The 26,989-nt window shown below is 42.5% G+C and overlaps 1 protein-coding gene across 7 annotated transcripts in view; it reads right to left on the bottom strand.

Moving 5' to 3' along the window:
- Positions 1–26,989, bottom strand: part of NCALD (neurocalcin delta) — a 266,396-nt gene that overhangs the window by 102,492 nt on the left and 136,915 nt on the right. For 5 of the 7 annotated variants that reach the window (XM_084864608.1, XM_084864605.1, XM_084864613.1 and 2 more), the window contains one exon: positions 6,860–6,937. The exons of the other annotated variants lie outside the window; for them this stretch is intronic. The gene's annotated coding sequence lies outside the window, so the exon portion shown is untranslated. The remainder of the gene's footprint in view (positions 1–6,859; positions 6,938–26,989) is intronic. 7 annotated transcript variants of the gene reach the window in all.

Consider the following 26,989-nt stretch of genomic DNA (forward strand, 5'->3'; position numbering starts at 1 on the left):
TTAGGATTGCACACATTTGCTCTATAAAAATCTAATTATTCAGTCTTCTAATTCTGATTTCATATTTTTTGAAATTGTGATGTAAGAACTAGAGAGTTATAAAGATACTATCCTATTTAACTGAAAGCTATGCATTTAGAATTGGTTGTGTTTGCAATGCTATGACTATAGCACAAAGCTAAAACACGGCACTGTGAGTCACTCGCTGATCGTGATGTGCTAGAGCAATGGTTCTTCACAGAGAGTGACTGTGCCTCTCCCAGGAAACAGTGGATAATGTTTAGAGATGGATGTGAGGATAATGCTGGCACTGACCATTCTGCACTGCACAGGACACTTTTATTTTATTTTTTAAAATATGTTTTATTGGTTTTTTTTTATCAAGAGGAAGGGAGAGGGATAGTTGGACACATCGATGAGAGAGAGGTACATCCATCAGCTGCCTCCTGCACACCTCCTACTGGGGATGTGCCCGCAACCAAGGTACATGCCCTTGACGGGAATTGAACCTGGGACCTTTCAGTCTGCAGCCTGACACTCTATCCCCTGAGCCAAACTGGTTAGGGCCATACAACATTTTTTAAAAGCTACTAGTTTGATGGTTTCGTACAGTAGTCACCATCACACCGGAATGAACTGGTCCAATGGGTTACAGTTGAGAAACCCTGTACTACAGAATCACACTAAAACATTCCCATCATTCCTCTTAGGCATATATGAAAATAATGTTGATTCATATCATCTGAAAGTCAGAAACAAGGAAGTTTCTGGAAGGAACCCTCCTGCACTGCTGGTGGGAATGCAGACTGGTGCAGCCACTGTGGAGAACAGTGTGGACTTTCCTCAAAACACTAAAAATGGAACTCCCATTTGACCCAGTAATCCCCACTTCTAGAATATATCCCAAGGAACTAGAAACACCAATCAGAAAGAACATATGCCTCTTTTGATAAAATGAACTACCCCCCTGATTTCTGCAAGTGAGACCTGAAGGTGACCCTCACTGGAGCCCTGGGTTAGCCGCATCTGTGGTAATGCTTTATGTACAACTATGTGCAAACACTGCCATCAGGGCATCTTCAAGCACATCTTCAGAAAATACAGGCATGACTGGAGACTCAAAGTAGGTTTCAGACATGTCTTATCTGCTGAGTTGTAAGTCATGATGATTTTAAGATGCATCATTAATCGAAGAACAGCTTTTGAGAACGTGGCAAAGAAATACTTCCACTAAATGTGTCCCTTGATTATAAAATCACTCATGACAGGAGGCAATAGGACGCACTGCATGTTATTAACTATACATGTTCACGCAGCCATTCTCTCCTGAGCCTCTCATGCCTGCCCCTGCCCCCTTTCCAGCTTCCCTCCCATCATGCCCCGCTTGCTCCCCACTGAACTGGCCCCCCTTGCTCCCCACTGAACTGGGGTACGCTCCACGCTCTCTCTGTCTCAGAGCCTCTGCCCAGCACTCTCGTCTCCACCTCCCAGCCCTCCAGATTCCTTCAGGAAGGCCTCCCTGATTACTGCTCCACTAGGTGCAGCACCTGTATTTTACAGTTTCACAGTTTCTCGTGTTTGGTTTGGTTTTCATCATAGTACTTACCGCATTTGTAAAATATAATTTGTGTGGTTATTTGATTAATGTCTCTTCCCACCTCATACCACTCAACGGTAGGCAGAAGCCATGCCTGCCTCATTTCCCATTGATATCCCCTCATCTAGCACTGTGCCTGTCAGATAGTGAGCGCTCAACCAATATTTATTGAATGAATAAATGAATTACTTGTTCTAGGAGTATAATCTGCTACCAAATATATGAGTCCATATTCTACTGTATTATTCTTCTTTGGACTCAAGTTGGGGGCTTAACTGATATTTTTTGGTTTAGTTGAAATCATCATTCTCTGAAGTCTGTAAACACTAAAAGAGCTTGTTGCAAAATGGCTGAAAAATCAACTGCTTTTTATTCTTTTTCTACATACTAATAAAAAAACAGAAGTGTGATTTCACCCTCACTCCCTTCTCCCCTGCTTAATTTATTAGCTGTTTGGGCATTAAGAACATAACTGGGTGGAAAATGGTGGTCAGGAAATCAATTATCTGGAAAATGAGTATTTGTTTCTATGTCTGCATTTGAAAACATCTGGAAGCGTATTTTAATTATCCTCTGGGTATTTGGTGTCTTGCTCTCTCAGCCTCTGAAATAATCTCTTCCCATTACTGTCCCCCAGTGAAAGATACTCTGTTGACAGCATAGGTGTTTTTGATAGAGGGAGGTTTATGGGACATTGAAAATGGGCAGTGAACTTGGGGGCTAAGAGGATTCAGACAGTATTCTGTTTAAGAGGAGGAGCAGGAGGAGGTCTTCAGTGCAGAGAGTGCAGAAAAATAGGGATCCATGTAATATCACGTAACTAAGAAGCCAGTCGCACAGGAAGCCTCGGGGAAGCATACGGAATTCTTGGGGATCCAGACAAACGGATTCTAGCCGAAGGGAGCTAAAGGAAGACAAGTTAGCCACCGGAAATCGGAAATAATTATAAACCTGAAATTTATTTATATACTTCACTTTAAAATAGTTTCATTGCATATATCTTCCCTACCTGTTGTTATCAGGATCTCTGTCGCTGGGCCATTTTCATGGGAGGGTATGGATAAAACACTTGCATGGACAAGGTTCCAGAACTCCCTGGAAGTGGGGGCAGTGTTTGCTAACCTAGTATGATAGCCACCCTCATGGAGAGCCCCGCAAGGAAGTTCGGCCTCCTTACAGAGGTCACCCTGCTGCTGCCTTGTTCACTGCTTTCACCGGCCAGCAGTGGCCCAAAGGGGAGTGACTCACTCACTGTCTGGAGCTTTGCTGTCCATTTCTCATCCCACCCTCCTGCACAAACTCCTGCAGCCCCTCCTTGTTCCACATAAACCGGGGATGAAGGAGAGCTTATTGGGGGCTCACTCAAGAAGGGGGTCTCCAGTGAGGAACCTCGGGTCCGTGAGGTCACAGACACAGAGGAGAGGCCTGGATACTTGAGGAGCAGCCACAAGGCCCAGAACAGATGCTGATTCTCTCCACCTTCAGGTCCCAGGGAAGGTCCTTAAGCTGAATCATACTCATGCTTTCCTGTCTTCCGGCACTGTCTTTTATTCCTTACTGTGATGTTAGAAAAATCCAAGGAACTGAGGCAATGACTACTATCCTACCTAGAGTTGCACTATCCCTGTGTAGTTCAACCAGAGAATTATGACAAGAAGAAGCGGCCACTCAGGCTGCCTGATCCCTACCAGCTTAATGTACAATTCTTTCCTGGCTTCCAGGAGACATGCATTAGGGGTGAGACTGACTTCTCAATGTCACGAGGAGTGAGAAAACAACAACGAAATTTTAGATTTTGCTTAGCATAACTTCAGACATTTCCTCACTGCCCCAGAGATGTCATGAAGAGGACTGGCCTACCAAATTTGGAATAAAGACTCCGTACTTTCACTTTCTGGTGTCCTTCAGACCAGCCATGTTCTGATCTACAATAATAAAAGTGTAATATGCTAATTAGACCAGACAGCTGAACGACCTTCCAGACGACCTTCTGGACAAAGCTAGGGCTGCAAGGGTTGAGAGCAGCCACCGCTGCTGCAAGGGCCGGGCTCCTTGCATGAATTTTGTACATCAGGTCTCTAGGACTTAAAAAACCAGGCGCTGGATGGGGATAAAGGAAGTGGGCCCAGTCAAGTACATGTCCACTTCATTTTACATCAACTTCTCTCCCTCCCCTATAATTGCAGTAAAATACAAAACGAGAGAAGAACCAAGATGGTGGCATAGGGCAGACACCCGAATGCAGCCTACCACAACAAGTTTGAATTTAGAACTGAAAAACAGGGGAAACATCACCCTGAAGCACCGGATGGCTGGGTGAGGGAAGGCTCTACCATCTGGGAAGGAGAGAGAAGGCGCGCTGAACCTCAGGAACAGTGAAGGTACGGAAAACTGTGGGCGCGAAAAGGTGGCCTCAGAGTTCGCTGCCAGCTTGCTTGAGGAGCGTGGAGAGGGCAGGCTGAGTTCGCTACCAACTTACTCCCTGCGTGGAGAGGGCGGACTGCTAATGTGCGGCTAGCTTTCTTGTTCGGGTGGAAAACAGAACCACCCTATTGCGCTGATAGATGGCCCCAGACAGGGAGAGGCCAGACTGTTGGGCAGTGGGCGGGGATCTCTCGGAGGTGTGTGAAGCCAGCGGCCATTACTGCGGGACTCAGAAACCAGACCCTCGTAGGGAGGGCTGAATGAAGCTTGTCTGCACCACCCCAGACTATGCCCCATCCAAGCAGAGTACAGAGGCCCTTCCAGTAACTAGCTTCCTCTTTCGCTGCCAATAGGACTCTCCTAGGGAGGGACAGACAGGAATCCAAGGCTTGTCTGCGCCTATACCAAAGAGGTGTGCGCGCCTGCAACCAATTGTGCGGGATTCAACAAAGCTTGTCTGTGCCACCCCAAGACTCCGCCCATCCAATCAGAATACAGAAACCCTCCTAGCTGAGACACTTCTGATCCTCATAGCCAATTGGCTTGGAGATCAACACTTCCCAGTGATACCAACAACAAGCAAGGCTTAACAACAAGACTGCACACACATCCCACAAAGGGCTACACCAAGACTGTCCACCTCAGGTGACAGGGAGGCTGACTCACTGAACCATATAGGACACCTTAGCACACAAAGCCACCCTACCAACTCAGGGAAGCTGTGAAAATGCCAAGACAAGGAAATAGATCACAAACAAAAGAAATGGAGGAAAAGAAGAGACTGGATATAGAGTTCAAAACCACGCTTACAAGGTTTTTCAAGAATTTCCTAGAAAAGGTCGATAAGACCTATGAGGAGATGAAAAGGGATCAACAAGAACTAATAAGGGATCAACAAGAAATAATAAGGGATCAACAAGAAATAAAGAATACATTGTCCGAAATAAAAAATATTATACAGAGTCCTAAAAACAGAATGGAAGATCGCAAGAATCAAGTCAAAGATTTGGAACATAAAGAGCCAGAAGACACTCCTCCGCAGAAGCAAGAAGACAAGAGAATCCAGAAAGTTGAAGATAATTTAAGATACCTCTGGGACAACTTCAAGCGAACCAACATCAGAATTATGGGGGTCCCAGAAGAAGAGAGAGAGCAAGATATCAAAAACATACTGGAAGAAATAGTGACAGAAAACTTCCCCCACCTGGTGAAAGAATTAGACTTACAAGTCCAGGAAGCGCACAGAACTCCAAACAAAAGGAATCCAAAGAAGACCACACCAAGACGCATCATAATTAAAATTCCAAGAGCAAAAGACAAAGAGAGAATATTAAAAGCAGCAAGAGAAAAGCAGGTAGTTACCTATAAAGGAGCACCCATACGATTGTCAGCTGATTTCTCAACAGAAACCATGCAGGCCAGACGGGAATGGCAAGAAATATTCAAGGTGATGAATAGCAAGAACCTACAGCCAAAAATAATCTACCCAGCAAAGCTATCACTCAGAATCGAAGGCCAGATAAAGAGCTTCACTAATAAAAAAAAGCTAAAGGAGTTCATCACCGCCAAACCAGAATTATATGAATTGCTGAAGGAGGTTCTTTCAGAAGAGAAAGTAAATAAAGATAAAAACTATGAACAACAAATACCTAACTATCAACAAGTGAATCTAAAAACCAAGGGAATTTAAAAAAAAAATCTGATGAACAATACTAACTGGTGAATATAATAGAATCAGAGGTATGGAAGGGGAGTGGACTGACGATTCTCGGGGAAAAGGGGAGAGGGGGGTGTGGGAAGAGACTGAACATAAACTGTGCACCTATGGATGAGGACAATGTGGGGTGGGGAAAGGGCAGAGAGTGGGGTGGGAACCTGGTGGAGGGGAGCAATGGAGGGGAGGAATGAGGAACATTTATAATAATATGAACAATAAAGATTTATTTAAAAATAAATTAATAAATAAAAATAAAAATAAAAACAATTTTTTTTTTTTGTCATTTGCTCCTCATATAAAACTATTTGGCCAAGTAAATATTCGATTACTATTCAAGCCTCATTTACAAATAGCCACAAAACGTGTGGCCAAGGCCTAAGGCATACTACCTTGCTTGCATATCTTGGCTGGCTCCCATCTGCGGCCACAAGCATATTTTGAAAACTATCCACAAAATTCATTTGCCAGATTTCCCTCTCTGAAAAGCCAATTTCCTAAATATTCAATGAGTTGGCTTCTGAGACCCACATCCACACATTAGGAAAGTAATGATGTCCTTGTCTTAACAGGAAATTCACCGTTGTGGCTGCTGCGTTCCTAATTGTACCAGAGTAGAATTTCAGAAGAATCTTTTCTGAGTGAGAAAACAGCCCACCTGCTGGCTGCCCAGGATCCACTGACACGTCCCAGGCCCAGAGGCACGCTGGGAAAGGAAGGAGCGGCCCATGCGTTTTGCCTTTTATTCCAGGAAGCAAGACAGGTTTTTATTTCATTATCAACTATCCTGTTTTGTTTCTAAGTAAATTTCTTACACTCCAATAACGTTTCTATTTCACCAGAGTCTCCATAGAAGAGAACAGAATTAAAAAAATAAAATAAAATTAGAATGGGGACATTTATGTTACTTTCCAGTAACATAAATGTAATCAAGAGTTAAAAATGGAAGCGTAGACTTCATGATGAAGCTTTAAGGGCACACGTAAGCTAGCATTTTCCTTTTACCAAACACCAAAACAAAGAAACACACAGCAACCCGACTAGGACGAAACAACTTTGCATTCTGAATCTTAGTCGGCACAACTGAAACGCAGGCCTTCGGAGAGGTTAGAAAAGTAACTCACAGTACGCAGCCTCGCAGAACCTGGGTCCCGGAGCCTCCTGGGTTCACGGCTGAGCCTCTGACCAGCGGCTCTGTGGCCCTGCAACCCAGATCGTGCATAATTAACGGGTATATCACTTGAAGATCTGACAGCTCGGTAAAGTAGTTTATGTAAGGCTGTTACTTTTAATTCTTCTGAAGTTGCCTTTGCCAACAGGAAACAGGAAACACACCTACAAGAACACTGACATAGTTCAGCCTAATTGGTCTTTGTGGCTCCAAGTACTCAGGGGTGAGTCTTGTATCAGAGCGGGTGGTAGGTTCAGTCCCCAAAGGAGTAGGACTCATGTCCTGGCATTTCACGGTCTAAAGGCCTTTGGACAGATGCTGTTTAGGCAACTTTTAATGGGGAGAAACAAGCATTCTTAGCAACATTCAGGCCTATGGCTTTAATCCTGGAAGGACTATAACCTTGAGAACAAATTCATGTGTATGTATACATATGTATGTGATCAATATGCAAGTATATAATACTAGTAGCCCATGAATCTGGGTGCCAGTAGCTCGCTGCTGCCCTCCAGTAGCTCTCCACCCAATGCCCTGCCCTCCCATAGCTTCCCCCACCCCCCTCCCATAGCTCTCTGCCACTTGTAGCTTGCTGCCCCATCCATCAGCTGATCCATGATCTTGTATTTATGCAGTTGGTCGTTACACTTCACAGTGTAACGACCATTTGTATATTACCTTTTTATTATATAGGATGTTATTTTTAATATATACATCATTAAAATAATCAGTAACATGTTAAAATAATATCTACACTAATAAAAAAGAAACATGCAAATTAACCATTACTCCGCTACACCCACCAGCCAATCAGAGCGAGTATGCAAATTAATCCAACAAAGATGGTGGTTAATTTGCATAACAGGCACAAGCAAAGACTGAAGACAGTATACAAAGAAGAGGGAGGGAAAGCAGAAAGCAGAAATTGTGGGGCAGCGGCGGGAGGGAAAGCACAGGAGGGAAAACGGGGTTTGGGTGGGGGGTGGCAGTGGTGGCGGGAGGGAATCCCACCTCAGCGGGCTTCATTCACTCCCTTTTCTGCTTCACTCAGGCCACAGGAAGCCCTATTCTTGCAGGGATCTTCCTGCAACAGCCCTCTAGTGTGTGTGTGTGTGTGTGTGTGTGTGTGTGTGTATTTTTTTCCCTGCAATATAGATAGAGACTATCCTTCAGCCATCTTTTGGATGTAAATAACAGAAAACCCAACTCAAACGTACTCATACAAATAAATAACAAAAAAAAAATTTTGGTTCTTTGAACTGTGGTCGGGGGGGACAGATGGAGGGTTGGTTTTGGGAAATCAGAGTTCATCCTATCATTCTCTAGGCACAGGTGTTCTCAGTAGACTGACTTGAACTTCCGGCTGCCTCCCTCATGGCACAAAACCAACAGTGGCAGCAGTTGAAGACCATGCATCCATCTTCCAAGGGGACAGGGTGAGCATGCTGGCTGTCCCAGTTCTAACCGAGGTCACTCAGATTGTCCCTTGCTGAACCTGACACCATACTTCACTGAATGACTTTAAGTTCCTTTTATCCCTGGAAGTGAGAGGAGAATCATTCCAAAGAAAAATCATATGGAAAGACATTCCAGATACTGTGAGGAAGGGAAAAGGGAGAAGGGGAGACTGAGGAGAAAATCAACAAATGTCCACAACAACAATGTTCAACAAGAATCTGAACCTGAAGATTGGTGTTGGCGGTGAGTATCCGGGAAAACACTAGCTCTGGGGTTATTTGAAGATGTCTGAAGGAGAATGAATGAGCTGAGGTTCAAGAGATATTCGTTACCCAAGTCTTCACATTTAGTCAACTTCCTATTAACATTGGATTTTCCTTCTTGGAAAATAGTTCAGAATACTTCCACAATGTGTATGAAATATATTTCGAAGTGCTTAAAGTGGCCTTGCATTTGACCTTCCATTTTGTTATATGGCACCACTGAAGATCTATTTACAGCAATTCCTTTTACCCAGGACAGCATGTCTGGCTATCCAGAGATAAATTACCAGGCATACCAAAAGGAGAAAAACACAATTTGAAGAGACAGAGGAAGCATAGAACCATACATGGCAGGGGAGCTGGAATTAAAAGACAACAGAACTCCCATGAAGGCTAGAGTGATTTACTGAGCCAAAATCAATGAGGAGTCGAAGCCAAAAATCAATTCCAGAGGGATTAAGGACTTAGCTGTGAAAAGCAAAATGCTAAAACTTGAAGAAGAAAATATGAAACAACTTTTTTGACCTCCAAATAGGAAAGGAATTCTTAAGGCACAGAAGTGTTCATCATAAAAGGAAAGACCGATAAATTTTCCTACTGTAATATTAAGATCTGTTACAAATGCGTAATAAAGAGAACAAAAGATATGCCAATATCTGAGACAGGTTTGCATGCAGTATTCAGATTATATAAAGAAATGTTATAAATCATTAAGACAAAGACAACACAATAGAAAAATGAGCAACAGATGTGACACATTGTCACAGAGGAGAAAAATATAAATGGTGGATGAGCATATGAAAATTTGAACAACCACATTTGTAATCAGGAAAGTGCAAATTAAATTGACAGTGGGAGGAGTATAAATTGATGTAAACACTTGGGAACAGTTTAACCTCCTTTTATGAATCTTACCAAGTTGAATGTTCCCAATTCCTCCCATTGAACAAATCTACTCCTACCTCTATTCTCTGGAGAAACTCTTGTATGTTTGCACTGGGAGATACGCACAAAGTGTTTACAACAGCTTTATTCAAAACAGCAAAAAGCTATATTTAGCACATATGTCCACCAATAGGAGAGCAAATAAATTGAGTCATATGCATACAATAAAATATTAGACAACAGGGAAAATTAATAATTCACAGCTGCATGCAACAACTTAGGTGAAACTTAGGAAAATAATGAATGAAATAAAGCAAGTATCAGGTAATTACATATAAATGATAACAATTTTTTTTGTAATACATAAAGCTCAAGAACAGCAAAAGCTAAGAATAGTTTTGTTTCAGTAAACCCACATGTAATACATTTTTTTTACAGTTCTATAACCATTTATCACATATGAAGATTCGTGTGGCCACCACTATAATCAACATACAGAACTGTTCCTCACCACACAAAACTCCTTCCTGCTACTATTTTATAGTCACACCCATCCCTGCTGCCCAGTATTCCATGGTTTGAATGTACCATAGTTTGTTTGATCACTCATTGTAGGACATTTTAGTGGTTTGGGGGCTACTTTTAATCATGAAAGTCAAGTGTCTGACTGTTCAACCGTTTGACCAGTCGCTATGATGTGCACTGACCACCAGGGGCAGATGCTCCGACCAGTAGGTTAGCTTGCTGCTGGGGTCTGGCTGATCAGAACTGGGCTGGACAAGCAATAGAGCCAACCTCCTGCAGTCTCTCCCCACCCCTGCCTCTAAAATATTGCTTCTAATTAATTTCCTTTCCATATGCATGAATCCGTGCACCAGGCCTCTAGTTACAAATAAAGCTTCTAGGAGAAATTGCATATAGGCTTTTGTGGGATATAGTTTTTTATTTCTCTGGGATAAATCACAGGAGAATAATTGCTGAGCTATATTTCAAAAACTGCCCAATTATTGCCCAGAGTGGCTGTACCATTTTAACCAGCAATTTATCAGAGATTCAGTTTTTCTGCATTCTTGTCAGCATATGGCATCATTGCTATTTTTAATTTTAGTTGTTCTAATGGGTATGTAGAGATAGAGATAGCTCATCACGATCTTCATTTGCATTTTCCTAATGGCTTGTGATGTTAAATGTCTTTTCATGTGCTTATTTGACAGCATATCCTTTTTCAGTAGAACATCTTTTTTAATTATTTTGCTTATTCTCAAATAGAATTGTTTCTGTTTTAACTGTTGAGTTTTAGGTTCTTTATACAGTGTAGCTATGAGTCCTTTGTCAAACATGTGCTTCGCAAATATTTCCCATGAGTCTACAACTTATCTTTTCATCCTCTTCACAGGTTCCTTCACAGAGCAAATATTTTTAATTTGAATCAAGTCTGATTTATTTATTTTTCCTTTTAGAGGTCAAGCATTGGTATTATGCTTTAAGAACTCTTCATGCAGCCGCAGGTCCTGAGTATTTTCTCCTCAAGGTTTTATAGTTTTATGTCTAAATCTACAATCCATTTGGAGTTGTGTAAGGTGTTTTTTTTACATTGTCTGATTTTGCCTATGATTACCCAATTATTTCAGCACCATTTGCTGGGGGGGAAAAAGTCTTTCCTCCATTGAATTGCTTTTAGATAATTGTCAAAAATCAGTTGACTAACTTATATGCGGCTATTTCCAGTTTCTCTATTTAGTTCCATTGATCTTTGAATCTATCCCTCTGCTAATTCCACACAGTCTTGATTATTGTAGCCTCATAATATATCTTGAAATCAGGTAGGGTGATTCCTCCCAGTTTTTCTTCTTTTTAACAATTGTGTTAGATATTCTAGCTTCTTCCCTTTTCATATAAGTTTTTACAATAATCTTGTCTAAAACTGCAAAATTCTTTGCTGGAATTTTTTAAAATAATTACATTAAACCTGAATATCAATTTGGGGAGAATTGAGGTCTATATTATGTTGAATCTTCCAATTTATGAACATAGTATGTCTTTCCACTTATTTAGATCTTCTTTGATTCCTTTCATAGGCATTTTATCATTTTCAACATACAAATCTGAATATGTTTTATTAGATTTACACTTAAGTATTTCATATTTTGTGCAATTATAAATGATACCATATATATATATATTAATATAAATATTTATTTCAGAGAAGAAGGGAGAGGGAGAGATACAGAAACATCAATGATGAAAGAGAATCATTGATCAAATGCCTCCTATAGGCTCTGTTCTGTGGATCTAGCCCACTACCTGGGCATAGGCCATTGACTGGAAACAAACTTGGGACCCTTCAGTTTGCAGGCTGATGCTCTATCCACTGAGCCTAACTGGCTAGGGCTGTATTTCAATAGCCATCTGTAAATACTTACATTTTTTCCATGTTCATTTTATATTTTTCAACCTAGCTGAACTCACCTATCAATTCTGGAAAAGTGTTTTGTTTTTGTAAATTCCATTGGATTTTTCTAGTAGATCACATCACTGTGAAGAAGAGCAGTTTTATTTCTTCCTTCCTGGTCGGAATGCCTTCTATTTTCTGTTTTCACTTGATTGCACTATGTAGAATGTTCAGTACTGTGCTGAGTACAAGTGGTGAGAGAGGAAAGCCTTGTTTTGCTCCTGATCTTATGAGAAAATGATTCATTTTTTTCACTCTAAAGTATGCTGACAGATGCAAGTGTTTTGTACATATTCTTTATCAATTTTAGGAAGTTTCTATTTCTAGCTTTCTGATAGGTTTTTGTTTTTTTTTTTTAACTATAAATGAGTTTTTCTGCTTTAATTAGTGTGATTGCAATTTTTAGTCTTGTTTACATGGTGGATTATACTGATTGGTTTTCATATTGAATGAGCTTTGAATCGCTAGAATAAACCCCATTTTGTTATGGTACATAATTATTTGTATGTATTGCCAAATGTTTTGTTAAGGAATTTTCCATCTCTCTTCATGAGAGTCATTAGTCTCTAGTTATCTCATATTGTACTGTCTTTTTCTTGTTTTTGGTGTCAGAATAGCTTTATAAAATGAATTGGGAAATATTCTGTCCTCTTTCTATTTTCTGGGAGAGATTTATAAGATTAATGTTAATTCTTTAAGTATTTGGTAGAATTTTCCAGTGAAACTCTCTGGGTCTGCAATTTTCTCTTTGAAGAATTTCTAAATTATTAATTCAATTTCCTTAGTTATAAGGCTACCCCCCAAAAAGAATCTATTTTATATTGTATGGGTTATGGTGTTTCTTTTTGGGAAATTGTTGCATTTTATATAAGTTGTGAAACTTTGTTGGGTAAAGTGGATTATAAGTATTCCCTTGTTATTCTCTTGATGTCTGCCAGTATACAGTCACGTTGCATTTTTTATTCCATATATTGGTAATTTGTGTCTTCTCTTTTTTTCTTCTTTGTCAGTGTTGCTGGAGGTTTATTAATGGTTGACCTTTCCAAAGAACCAATTTTTTGTTTGATCTTTTTTCTCTATTGCTTTGCTCTTTTCAATTTTATTGATCTCTGATATTTATTATGTCCTCCTTATATGTGCTTTGTGTTCATTTTGCTCTTTTTCTCTAGTTTCTTGAAAAACTAGTTTCTAGAACTTAGATTATTGATTTGAGACTTTTCCTCTTTTGTAATCTAAGTATTTAGTGTTAAAATTTTCTCTCAGTTTCAATTTGTTTAAATGTATTGAGGTTTGGCCCTCACTGGGTGTCTCAGTTGGCAGGAGTATCATACACCATAAGGTTGCAGATTCAATTCCCGGCCAGAGAACATACCTAAGTTACTGGGGCACAAACACATGGGGGTAACTGATAAATGTTTCTCTCCTCTCCCTTCTCCCCTCTCCCTTCTTTCCTCCATCCTTCCTTCTCTCCCTTTTTCCTCTCTCTCTCTCTCTCTCTCTCTCTCTCTCTCTCTCTCTCTCTCTCTCTCTCTCTCTCTCCACACACACACACACACACACACACACACACACACACACACTTTGTCTTTCTGAACATATACTCAAGTGAAGAATTTTTAAAAAACTGTTGAGGTTTGGTTTATGGTTTATCTTGGCATATACAGGGTGTCCCAAAAAAATGTATACACACGTTAGCAGCTGATAGCGTAATTTTGAAAATGAAATGTCTTTTAGTAAACACTGCCTTTATAACTATTCAAAGCTTGTATACATATTTTATAGTGCTTAAAAATAATGTATTTTCTACTGTTGTTGGGTGGATCCTATAAATTAAATTAGATCTGGTTGATATTGTTTTTCTCTCTGTACTTGCTGGTTTTCTGTCTAATTGTTCTATTAATTATTGAGAGAGTTTTGTTGAAGTTTTCAACTCTAATTGTGAATTAGTCTATTCCTTCAATTTAATCAGTTTTTGTTCCACATGTTTTTCTCTGCTATGAGGTATATATTTAGGATTTGCATGCAAAATATGTATATTTGCCCTGTCATTTCCATGGACCCAGCCTTTTGTCATTATATAATGACTTCCTATGGCCCAGGTAATTTTCATTGCTCTGGAGCCTTTATCTGACTTTAATTTAACCACTCCCACTTACTTTTGATTAATGTTTATCTTTTTCCATATTTTTACTCTCACCCTCCTATATTATTATATTTTAAGGTAGTTTTTTGTAGGTAGCATGTGGTTGAATCAATTTTTTAAATCCACTGTGCCAAATCTCTGTCTTATATTCTATAATCTTGGGGCATTTACATTTAATGTAATTGTTGATACTTTTGGGCTGAAGCCTGATATTTTACTTTTTTATTCTCTATTTTCTCCTTCTTTGTTTTCATTTTCTAACCTTTTTGAATACTTTTTAGAATTCCATTTTTATTTATTTAGTGTTTTTTATTATATCTCTTTATATAGCTTTTTTAATATTTGCTTTCCATATTATTTTAAATATACATAATTTAAGAGAGTGTATTATTATACCACCTAAAGTAAAATCCTTACCTCATTTTAGATCCATTTACTCTCTCTCATTTATAATTTTCTTAGATATTTTCTCTGCTTATATTGACGGTCACATCAAACACAATTTTTGCTGCAATCATCACACATAATTTAGAAAACAGGAGAAGGGAAGTTTATTGTATTTACTCCCACTTTTTTACTCTTTGTATTATTCATTCTTCCTCCTGATGACCCAAGATTCCCTCTTTTAAAACTTGTTTGGTTAGAGAACTTTCTTCAGATATTTCTTTAACAGAAGTCTGCTGGAGACACATGTCTAGTTTTCCTTCAGCTGAAAATGTCATGTTTTCTTTCTCTTTCTGAAGGATATTTTCCACTGGATTTAGGATTCTGGGTTGACAGTTCCTTTTTTCAGCATTTAAAAAATATTCTACCACTTCCTCTGGCTTCCATGCTTCCTGATGAGAAATCCATTCTCCTCCTAATTGTTTACCCCAATAGATAAGGTCTCATTTTTCTCTTGTTACTTTCAAGATCTTTTCTTTGGCTTATAGAAGTTTAACTATTATGTGTCTTTGGGTTAATCCTGTTTGGGTTTTCACTCAACTGCTTGACACTATAAGTCTGTCTTTTGTCAGATTTGAAAATCTTTCGGCCATTGTTTCTTCAAATATTTTTTTACCCTTGTTCTATCTCTCTCTGTGTCCTTCTACAATGTTGATGATATACTCTCTAGACAAATTTTACATCCCCATAAGTCTCCTGAAGTCCTGTTCTTTTAAAATTTTCCTATTCTCAGTTTATTTTCTCTGTTGTTTGAATTGGGCCGTTTCTATTATTTTACCTACAAGTTCACTGATTCTTTTCCCTATTCCCTCCATGGGTTGAGCCCATTCATTGAAAAAAAAATTTTTATTTCATTTACTGCATTTTTCCATTTCTAGGAAACTGAAAAATAATAAAATAAAATAAAATAAAAACTTAAAAAAGAACACAAATGTCAAGCCAAAACTTTTTTTTTAAGACCCAAAAGAAAACAATTTACTCTAGCTATTTTTGCTCAGTGGATAGAGCGCCAGCCTGCAGACTGAAGGAAGGGTCCCGGGTTTGATTCTGGACAAGGGCACATGCCCAGGCTATGGGCTCGATCCCCAGTAGGGGGCATCCTGGAGGCAGCCAATCCATGATTCTCTCTCATCATTGTTGTTTCTCTCTTTCCCTCTCCCTTCCTCTCTGAAATCAATAAAAACATATTTTTAAAAAAGGAACAACTCTCTTTTGCTTCCACATACACAGATACGTTCATAAGCAGGCAAGGGGTGCCATGGCCATGCAGCTACCGCGACACAATCTGGACTGGCTTCCTTCCATCCAGCAGCCCTTGGTTAGAGCCTGTCCAGGGAGCTTCTCCCCAGAGCAATGAGGCTGCTCTGGGCGCTGCCTCCAGGGGACCGGGCAGGCTGGGGCAGGAAGCAGCAGTGTTTCAGCATGAAGCCTTAACTTACTGCGGTGCTATGGAGCTCTCCTCCCCTGGCCTTTCCCACCCCACCCGCCTTGTCACTTCAGCCCTCGGCTCGCTCAGATCCCTGCATCGAGTGTGGATTTTTATTCTTTTCTCTCCCCTGGCACCTGCTACCTCTGGCTTTCTGCTTCTTTGCTTGGCCTCCCAACCATTTTGCCTGTGATGACATCTGTGCGTGTGTGGGTTCTCTAACCCGGCTCCTTGACCAGGGCCCTTGACCTAAGGAAGCACCACCGAGGCACTTGAAAGGGGTCACCTTCCCCAATGCTTCCCGTGCCTCCGAAGCCAGTGGGATGCGGATCTTTCTTCTCTTCCAGCTGAGCTGCATGTGGGGAGACGGATTTGAAAGGCCCGCAGTCTCCCTCTCCAGGAGATGTGTGTCCGAGGCCACCAGCTGTTGGCGATGCCTGCCCCTTCCTCCCCAAGCCCGGCACACAGAGGCGGGAAGAGACGTGGGTGGGAGGACAAATGATCACGGAGAGGCTTGATAAATACTAACAGCGAATACTAAAAATAACTCAGCAGAAGTAGTCTACTTTTAGGAATTTCATCTGTGACTTTGTGTTGGGGTGAGGAGGAGGGAGGGGAGGGGTAGAGGGTTGTGGAGAAGGGGCAGGATGCGCTGGTGTTCTCTGGAGGTGGAGGCGCTAAGAGCTTCCCCAGGCAGACCGCCCCTGCCCGCTCCCACCCCGAAATAACTGTCTCTCTCAGGCTTCTGCTGCTTGGCTAACGGCTCCCTCCCTGCGCTGCAATGAGAAAAAGCAGCTAAGGGACTGCAGGGCTGCTCTGCTCCTCCACCTCATCCTCTCCCTCTGCACAACAGTGACCTGAGCGTCCAGAGAGCCAGAGCCGAGGGTGGCTGGGCTCAGCGTGTGTCACCTGCACATCTGTGAGTCCCTGGTATGTGGGTGTGACATACAGAGCCATTAACGCCACGTGACACCTTCTGCATGGTATAGACAGGAACTCACAGGCTAGGGGTTCCACGTGTTCCCCCAAATGCTGTCCGCTGGGCGCCCAGCTATCCTCTCTAGGATGAGAGACCCAGATAAATGACCCTGATCCTTCCCATGGCCTGAGTCTCCCACTTTAACAAAATGAAGGAGCGTGAGGCAGTTCCATTATGCTTCTGTTGTTTTCTCTTCCCCGGTGAGCAATTTAATTATGTGATGAATCAACACCGATCGCTAGAGCTGGAGGGAGATACAACGGAGGGACCTGCATGGTTCCCAGTGGACGGACCATAGACTCCCTTTGAGCTCCTGTCAGATCAGTCCTGTGCGATCAGCAAACGGGACATTTTGAGGCTAAGTCTTCTCCTCCTGCTCCTCCAGTCCCCCCTCCATGAATGCACTCGCACTATCATGGTCAGACAGCAAGTGAAACATTGAAAGCCTTCCTTGCTCTCCCTACTGTGAAAGCCTCCACATCTTTGTCCTCTCCCCCGCCCCCTTTCCTTCCTTCCTCAGAGAAGAGGGAGCGCCCTCCAGACGAAGGTGAATGCCTCCATTTGTGTCCTGATTCTCCCTCCCTCCGCCACCCATCGCTCTCTCCATCCCTGCCCCCCTCATTCCTCTTACATCGTCAGGATGCCACTTCTCTAGGCTCCTTCTCCAAAGCTGGAAAATGGGTTTGGTCTCTAATCTTGCAAACAGGCCTTCTGTTTTGTTACCTTTACCATCCCATCTCTCTTCTTCTCTTCTCCATCATCTTCTTGAAAGAGTCTACACTAATTATTTCCATCTCCCTTACTTTATTTACTCCTTAACCTGTTGTAACCAGACCTCTATCTGCTTTCTCCAAGGTCCCTAAGGACTTCCAGGTTGCCAGATGCAAGGGCCTTGACCTTTCTGCTCAGCCCTCCTGAAACCCACTCTGCCCTTAGACTCCATGATGGTCCAGTTTCTTAGCTTTCCTGGAACTTCTCTCTCCAGTTCAGGCTCTTCGCTATCTCTCCTTCTGACCATATCATAATGATGAGCAATCCCCACGGTCTAGGGTTGCCCAGATCTAGCAAATAAAAATACAGAATGCCCAGTTAAAATTTAAACTTCAGATCAACAATGAATAATTTTTTAGCACAAGGATGTCCTAAATATTATGTGGGACATTCTTAGCCTCAAACATGATTCTCTGCTGATCTCAAGTTCAATGTTAACTGAGCATCTTGTATTTTATCTATGCCCGCAGCTTCAATAATTATCTTTCCTCAGATAATTCCTAAATCTTCATCTATAGTACCAACCCCGCCCCCCGCTTTTCTTTTCTCCGCCCTCCCCCATCTATATTAGAGTCTTCAATTCATTTCATAGAAAACTGATCTTATATTTAACCCTCAAACCTACTTCTCTACCTGGCTTCTCCATTTCTAGAAATATGATTAATACCTTCTCCAGCCTCCCAATCACCTCAACTCCAAATCCAGAAGCCCTTATTAACCCAGTGGCAGAATCTTGGTTAATTTTATCCTCACCATCACTTTTAAATGTCTCTTTCCCCATATCCATGGATACTGCTATCTCATGGCCCATGTCATCTCTGTAGGACTACAAACCATTCCAGGCTCCTGAAATTGCCTTCTGATGAATCCCCTTACCCCTACTCTCATCCACCCTCCACCACTCCACACTCAATTAACATCCCAATGGAAGCACAAGTGTGGATATGCCATCTCCTTGATCAAGAAGTTTCCACCTGGCTCCTGGTAGAAGTTCAAGCTCCCTCGGGCCTCCCATGAGTTGATGTTGCTCTTCCTATCTCCCTGTGGTCTCTCCTTAATGCACCAGAAGCTCAAGGCACATCAGAATACAATGTCCAGGTTTGCCCTCCTCTGTTTGCTCACACTCATGCTCACAAACTCATGCTCACAAGTACACTATTTTGAGGGCAACTCTTGCAGTTTCTACACAAATAGGTGCTTTCTGAGTTAATGAAGTCAGTGCTAAATTACCCACATTAACAGGATTAAGTAATTAAATCCACAAATCATCGATGTGATAATGCAAACGATTGTACTTTTGCACAAACCCACTATTTGCTTTCTGCCAATTATGGGCGATGTCAAGCTCTCAGAAGCATGTCAGATCCTGTGATGTCAAATCATAGCTGAACTCTGGTAGGACTCCGAGGGGCGGAGACACTCACATACCCCACCCAATCTCTGCTGCCTCTCTTGATTTACTTTCTGAACCCTGATCCCGTCCCCATTTCTCCCACTTTTTACACATGGAAGGTAATAATAGTCTCTGTAAATGTCCTCGGATGCTCTGTTGTATAAGTCCGCAAATAGCTGTATATTCTAAACTGCAGCCAATATCACGTGCTGATCCAAAAACATCTGAGTGCTTTAATAATCTCAATCAGGGGTCTGCATCAGGCCAGATAGTGGATATTTTTGGCTTTGCAGAACATATGGTCTCTGTTGCAAGCACTCAATTGTGTCACAAAAGATGATACAAAAACAAACAAGTGGGCCTGTGTGCCAAGAACACTTTACCTAAGAAACTCACAGCTGGCCTGTGGGTCACAATTTGCCAACTCCCAACCTAAATCCAGGGTCAGATGAGCCATTTGTTTCATGTGTTCTTTCCAAACTAAATTTCATTAGAGTCACTTCACTGGAAACAACATCTGAATTTCATTTGATACAGCCTTTTCCTTTGTCACAAATCATACTTAAGCCAAACTCAGGATCCAAGAGGGATAGAGGGAAGATGAGGGGCAGGGCCTTGAAGCCCTCCCCAGGCCTCTCCTCCCCGCCCAGTGGCCATCAGCCCAGGGTGGGGACAGGATCGCCAATGCTGATTTTATCTTTTGAACTTGGGCTCCAGTGTGGCTCTACTCAGCGCTGTTATCAATCCTGCCTTTATTTCAAATGCTGGTATTTTGTTCATTACAAAATTTTTTGCATTAATTTTGATGTTTAAAAGATACTGAAGTAAATATTCCTTATTCCAATTATGGAGTTGTATTGTACCCTCTTTAACTTTGTGCCAAAGTGAGTACCCTAGATCCAGCCTCATGTCTCCTCTGCCTTGCCAGCCCCCAGCCCCATTTCAGAGATGACATCATCGATCCCATCGCTGTTACCTTTGGACAGATCAGCCCCCTAGGCTGCTGTGCTTCCATTTCAGGTACTGCGCCTGCCTCAGACACAGGTAGATCTGAAGCAGGAGGAAGCTCTATATGAGAGCCCACCTGGCACCGTACATAGTTATTACAATGTTATTGGTTAGATTCCCTCTGCCAGTGGTCGGCAAACTCATCAGTAAACAGAGCCAAATATCAACAGTACAATGATTAAAACTTCTTTTGAGAGCCACATTTTTTAAACGTAAACTTCTTCTAACGCAACTTCTCCAAAATAGACTCACCCAGGCCGTGGTATTTTGTGGAAGAGCCACATTCAAGGGGCCAAAGAGCCACATGTGAGCCACAGTTTGCCGACGAGGCCCTAAGCTGTCCTTTACATCCCATGGCTATCTGGTAACTACCAAGATTGGTAGCACTTCTCAATCCCTTCACCCTTTGTACCCAATTCCCACCCTCCTCCCCTCTGGCAACCATCAATCTGTTCCCTGTATCTAAAATCTGTTTTATTTATATTGTTCTTTAGATTCCACATATAAGTGAAATCACATGGCTTCCTCTGACTGACTTCCTTCACTGAGCCTAATACCCTCTAGGCTCACCCATGTTGTGACAAATGGTATGATTTCCTTTGTTTTATGGCTGAGTAATACTCTGCTGTGTATATGCACCACCACTTTTTAGCCACTTGTGTATTGATGGGCACTTGGGTTGCTCCTGTAGTTTGGCAACCCAAGGGCCCATCACTGCGATGATGTAAATAACGCTGCAATGCACATACAGGTGCGCATATTCTTTTGAATTAGTGTTTTGGGTTTCTTCAAGTACATACTCAGAAATGGAATTCTGGGTCATAAGGCAGCTCCGTTTTTAATTTTTGAGGAACCTCCATACTATTTTCCAGTAGTGGCTACACCCGTTTGCATTCCCTGAAACAATGCACACGGATTCTCTTTTCTCTAGAGTCACTTCTTAAGAGACTTGTTAAGGTGGGAAGGAACTTAAGGGACTTCATATCCATCATGTAATGTAATGCTCATGACAGCCCCAGGAGGTTTGATTACGTTCTTCTTGCATGGACGAGGAAAAGAGGCTCACAAACTGAGATTACAGAAAGTAGGATAGGCACTTGACCAACACCATCCATGTGCATATCACAGTGAGCACCCAAAGCAATGTTCTCTGGGACTGGACGTTCTGCCAGGAGAAAGGAGGACCCAAGCAAAGGAGCCGGAAGTATCGAGGAAATGGGCATCAGAAGCAGAAAAGGATGTTCCAGCAGGTTGGGGGGAGGGGGGGGGCAGGGAGAGGGGTTAAGAGCCCCTAGAAGGAGGAAGCCGTGAAGAGGCCCAGAGAGGAAGGCCAACCTTGGCTGCTTTATCACTCTGCCCAGGGCCGTTCCTCTTGGTGCCAGGAGCCATTGTAATCATCATTAAAACTGTAACTAAAGCAACTGCTGCTCAACACCCCCAACATTTCGGGGTCCCTTGCTTCAAGAGCTAAGGAACTATTTCCAATTTCCAGTTCCCACTTGTCCCAGGCACCACCATGATTTTGTGATCAGGAGGTGCATCACCTGAACACAAGGCTCAGAGGAGACCATTCAGATGGAAGGAAAGATCAGACCAAAGTGAGGACAGGAGGCATGAGTTGGGCAAGGAAGGGAGGGTGGTGTAAGATGGGCGTTGGGAAATGAGGCATTAGGACACCATTTCCAAGCCAGTGCTGGAGAAATATGGCAAGCACTCGCCTTGGTTGTTTTATGTTTTGTTTTGTTTTTTATATTTTATTTTTTAGATTCCACATTGCAACTTGTGTGTGTGTGTGTGTGTGTGTGTGTGTGTGTGTGTTAATCTTCACCCGAGGATATTTTTCTATTGATTTTTATTGATTTTTTTTTAGAGAGGGCAGAAGCGAGGGGGAGATTCAGAGAGAGAGAGAGAGAGAGAGAGAGAGAGAGAGAGAGAGAGAGAGAGAGAGAGATCAATTGGTTGCCTTTCACGTGCGCCCTGACCAAGACCAGGGATCGAACCTGAAACCAAGATAACTGCCCTAGACTGGAATTGAACCTGGGACCTTTCACTCCAGGAGCCAGTGCTCCATCCACTTCTAGGGGAAAATCACATTTCATGTGACTGTAGGCAACTTCCAAGGAGGCATCAGCTCATATGAGAAATCACATCTGGTGTCATATCTCTGTAATGAGATGCACAGCGGGCACTTTCAAGCATTGAATATACTTGAATGTGAAGTTTCACAGCTGTTCACAAGTTCATAAATGCTCAGACGCATGCCACGCTGGGATTCCACAGCCTGTGAGGCTTCCTCGTCTTCAAAATCGAGCCGCTCAAAGACTCATCTAGCAAGAATGAAACCACACAAGAATAGAAACCACCCCAGGCAGAGTGTGAGAGGCCAATCCTATAAGCAGCAGGATGGCAAGGTATAAACAAGAATAGAAAGGAAGCATGCAGCCTTTTAAAATCTGTTTTATTATTATTATTTTAAAAAATATATATTTTTATTGATTTCAGAAAGGAAGGGAGGAGAAAGAGATTGGAACATCCATGATAAGAGAGAATCATTGATTGGCTGCCTCCTGCACACCCAACACTAGTGATCAAGCCCGCAACCCAGTCATGTGCAGTGAGTGGGAATTGAACCATGACCTCTTGGTTTATAGGTCGGTGCTCAACCACTGAGCCACACCAGCTGGGCACGCAGCCTTTTTTAAATCATTGCTTTGGAGAAGGCCAATAAGATGGGAACGCATTCATCTCTGAATGTCATGGAACAGCAGCAGCTCAGAGAAGTGTGAAATCATGAGCCAAGTAGATTTGCAATGAGCCGTTTCAGGCCAACTCATCCCTTTCAGCATCAGGCTTGATTTCACAGACTTCTCTTCCAGGGTTGTATGGTTGGGGTTTTTTAATTTGTTTGTTTGTTTTTCCTTTCATGCACCACAGCCAGTATTTTCAAGGCTGTTGCAACTTTCCTAAGTCACATCTTTTTTCCTTCTGTGACCCCACAAAAATGTTGCTACAGAGAACCACAACCACAATACCTTCATCTTTCATTGGATTGAATCATGTTCTTGAACGTAAGGAAAATGTGTCCACATATTTGTATTGAGTCTTTGTAAATCTTTTACATGATCACTTGTGTTGTAGATGTAATGCAGCACCCTTTCAATCAGTCTACCAGCAATTAAGCACTGAGCATGGACCCTCCACAGTGGTCTGGGTTAACAGGAATGAACTGCAGATCCCGGCTTTGAGGACTACACAGTCCACTCGGAAGAGAGAGACTTGGAAACAGTTATGAGAATGGGTGAAGCTGCCTTTACCCCCTGCCCTATGGTGATAATGTGCAAGCAGGCTGCTTCCACACCAACAATGCCTCTGCAGGGCACGTGATCAGGGGGTTAGGTACCTGTGACTAAGCCAGCACAGATATTGGGCAGCACGCATGCTCTCGTATGAGGAGAGGGAGTCCGCTTCTGGCAAGGTCTCCTGCATCCTTGTCCATCTCCATCATTGCCTTGCTCTATGTAACTGCTCTCAGCCTTAGACCTCCAAACTGCCTTGCTTGGACCTATAATCCTTCCTAGCTCTACTTGTTATTATTAATGGCACCCATGCCATACATGCTTATTATGTGCCCAGAATGTCCATGCTTTATTTCATTGGATTTTTAGAACATCTTTAGAACATCTGGATGTTACAAATGAAGAAAAGGAGCCTCAAAAAAAAATTAGAAATGTGTGCATGGCCACACGGCTGGTAAGCAGAAAAACTGGGATTGGCACCCAGGATGTGTGATAAGAAAGGTTCTCAAACAGTCTGTAGACACATGTCGGTGATTCGAACTGTAAGAACAGAGATCAACATTTGCATTTCTCTCATAACCCGCAGGCAGGGTGGACCTGTGAGCAAGCAGCGTAGGGGCATCTACCAATGTGGTGTGATTTAAGGAAGGCCAGATAAGGATGGGTTAAACATATCTCCATCACTGCCTAATATGGTGCCTGGAATTTCTTTATTGAAGGTGCATTACTCCGGGCCTAGGGGTCTTTCTGGTCGTCAAGATGCTCCATTAGAACACGATTGCCCTTGCAGGAGTCAGCCTCAGCTGAGACCTCTGCAGGGTTAGGGCCTTAGAGAATCAGTCCGAGGAGAGATGCCTGGAAGAAGCTTGAGAGCTCTGGGAGGGGGCAGGAGGGCCGCAGAGGAGGGTGGGAGGTTCTGAAAACAGGGGTGAACATTTTGTTTGGCTGGCCCCAGCTCAGGGCGAGGCAAATGGAAGATATATAATCCTCTTGATTTGAGAAAACGCTGCTTTGATCAGTGTGAGAGTTGGAGGCATGGAGGGTGGTAGTAGGTGGGCATTGAGTGCTGAGGGCCATGAGCACTGTGAGACCACAAAAGTGGAAAGACAGAATCCTTGCCCTCAAAGAGCTTATGGCCTCTCTGCAAAGAGAAAATATCCATAGCAAACAACAGGTGAATAAGATAATATAGGAATGACCATGCACAAAACACAGGTATAATTGAAAATCCAGGAAAAGGAGAGCTCCGTGGGGGGGAGGGGGCAGGAGGTGGTGTCACTCCACTGGGGGCACATGGCCCAAAGAATAGTACCAAAGAGAGAGATGGCATGAATAGGCTTGTGAATGTATGCCATGCCAAGGGAAGACCTACATGACTACAACCTACTACGACCAAAGCACTCCCACACAAGGAATCCCACATTTGGATTTAATCAGCATGATGCAATTATGTTTCTGCACTCTAAGACTGTGCAGAAACAAATGCATGCAGTAATAAGCCCAGAATCTCAGTGACGGGTGGAAGTACCAGATTTATCTATTAAGACACATGGCAAGTAGACGTGATGAAGCCAATTCGGCAAATGTAAACTCCTAAGCTATCCCTGTGGAAGAGAGATCTGATGGTCAGCCTGGGCCAGCAACCTTGGAAAAGTCCACGACTTTCCACTGGATTCGGTTCTGAGAAAGAACCGCTTTATCCTGTGACCTTCCAACCAGACACAAACGCTCCTCTTCCGGGCTTTCGCTGAATACTCCCTTCTCAAGCCGGAAAGGTTATTCCTATTTGCTCTAACTTATTTTGTATTTTCATAAAGGATCCCTTTATTTAATCCGTACAAAAGAAAACAACCGCAAGGAAGAAAGGAAGGAAGCAAGCAAGCTTTGACCTTTATTTGCTAAATGAGTTATTTCACCAAGGCTACAGGTGGTTATGTCCTCACCATTCCGAAGAACCGCTCTTTGTACCGTTGGCACAAGGGAGACCAGCGACGACACCCTCAGGCTTAGTCATGAGGGAGCAGAAAGAAGAAAATCACGTGTAGGAAGAGACTCGAAAGAGAGGTGAAGGGCGAGGGAGGAGGACCTACAAGAAATCCTTCTGCTGAAACCGGTTTGGCTCAGTGGATAGAGCATCGGCCTGCGGACTGAAAGGTCCCAGGTTCGATTCAGTCAAGGGCATGTACCTTGGTTGCGGGCACATCCCCGGTAGGGGGTGTGCAGGAGGCAGCTGGTCGATGTTTCTCTCATTGATGTTTCTAGCTCTCTATCCCTCTCTCTTCCTCTCTGTAAAAAATCAATAAAATATATATTTTTTTAAAAAAAGAAAAGAAAGAAATCCTTCCTCCCCGTTGCTTAATTGAATTCTATTCCTAGCATATATGTCATTTCAACTTTTGGCTGCTAATGAGTTACGTTTCCACTAGTGGCCTGTTTTCCCCCAGGTGGCTGCGCATCTGAGACATGAATGGCCAAGGCCTGCAGTTCGGTGTGCTAATAGGTTTGTAGTAACCTCCATGGAGATGCACAGAGACAGTGATCGCATTATTCAGGCCCACAATGAGGCACAGACTTTGTCTAACAAAGGATGCTTGTGCTTCACTTCCAGATGCACACAGCAACTTGGCTAACGAAGATCCTGAAGAACGCCTGAGTGTCAGGATTTCCGGGACATTCTGGTGTTCAAAGAAGCAATCAGAAAGGGAAAAAAAAAAATTTGAACTCATAATAATCTGGGAGATGATTCCAATATTGGAACAAAATGACAGGACCAGTACTTTTGCATTTAATATTTTATAAGAAAAGGATTCAGAATCCATAAAAAGAAAATGATGAAGATGAATATTTGAGATGCTTAAAATATACAGATTTATCAACATCATGTAAAATGCAAAAAATACAACCTAAATATTATCATCCTATTAATAATTATTAGTAGACAGAATTTTGAAATGTAAGCATTAAAAAACTCAATCTCAAAAATGAAAAAAATTGTCATGAAAAGCAGACCATTTCATCTGAACTTTTGTAGAGATTTCTTAAAGTGCATAAACTTTAGTTTTAGTTTAGACTTTCACTTTTAGTCGAACTGAAAGCAAGAAGCAAGCACTTTCTATTTGTCCTCCTCCCCTCCAGTTTGCTCATCTGTGATGGAGATCCCGATACCCAGTTGCCCGTATCTGTTTAAACCATTCCTGATGTTGTGGGTACACGCTAAAGGGATCCCCAGTCAGTCACACCCTCATATAGTACCCTCCTGTGAGGCAGGCACAACCCCTGACTTGTGTCTAGCCACTGGAATACAGCAATGCCAAAAGGCCAGAGCTCCCTGGACGAGGTTACATTCTGCAAGACTCCATCTGAGCAGCCTGGAGTAAGAGAGTCTCCTGCTGGCTTGACTCAGCCGCATTGTGGCAGGGCCTGTGAGAAGCAAGTGGCCACATGGAAAGTGATGTGAACACTATCTAGGAGAAGAGAGAGTCCCAGGAGACTGCCAGCAAAAAAACAGGGCACCTCAGTCCTACAACCCCGCCTTAATTCTGCCAACAATCACGTGTTCTTGGAAGAA

This window comes from Pipistrellus hanaki (assembly GCF_964339955.1).
Source record: "Pipistrellus hanaki genome assembly, chromosome: 17".
Classification (NCBI taxonomy): Eukaryota; Metazoa; Chordata; class Mammalia; order Chiroptera; family Vespertilionidae; genus Pipistrellus; species Pipistrellus hanaki.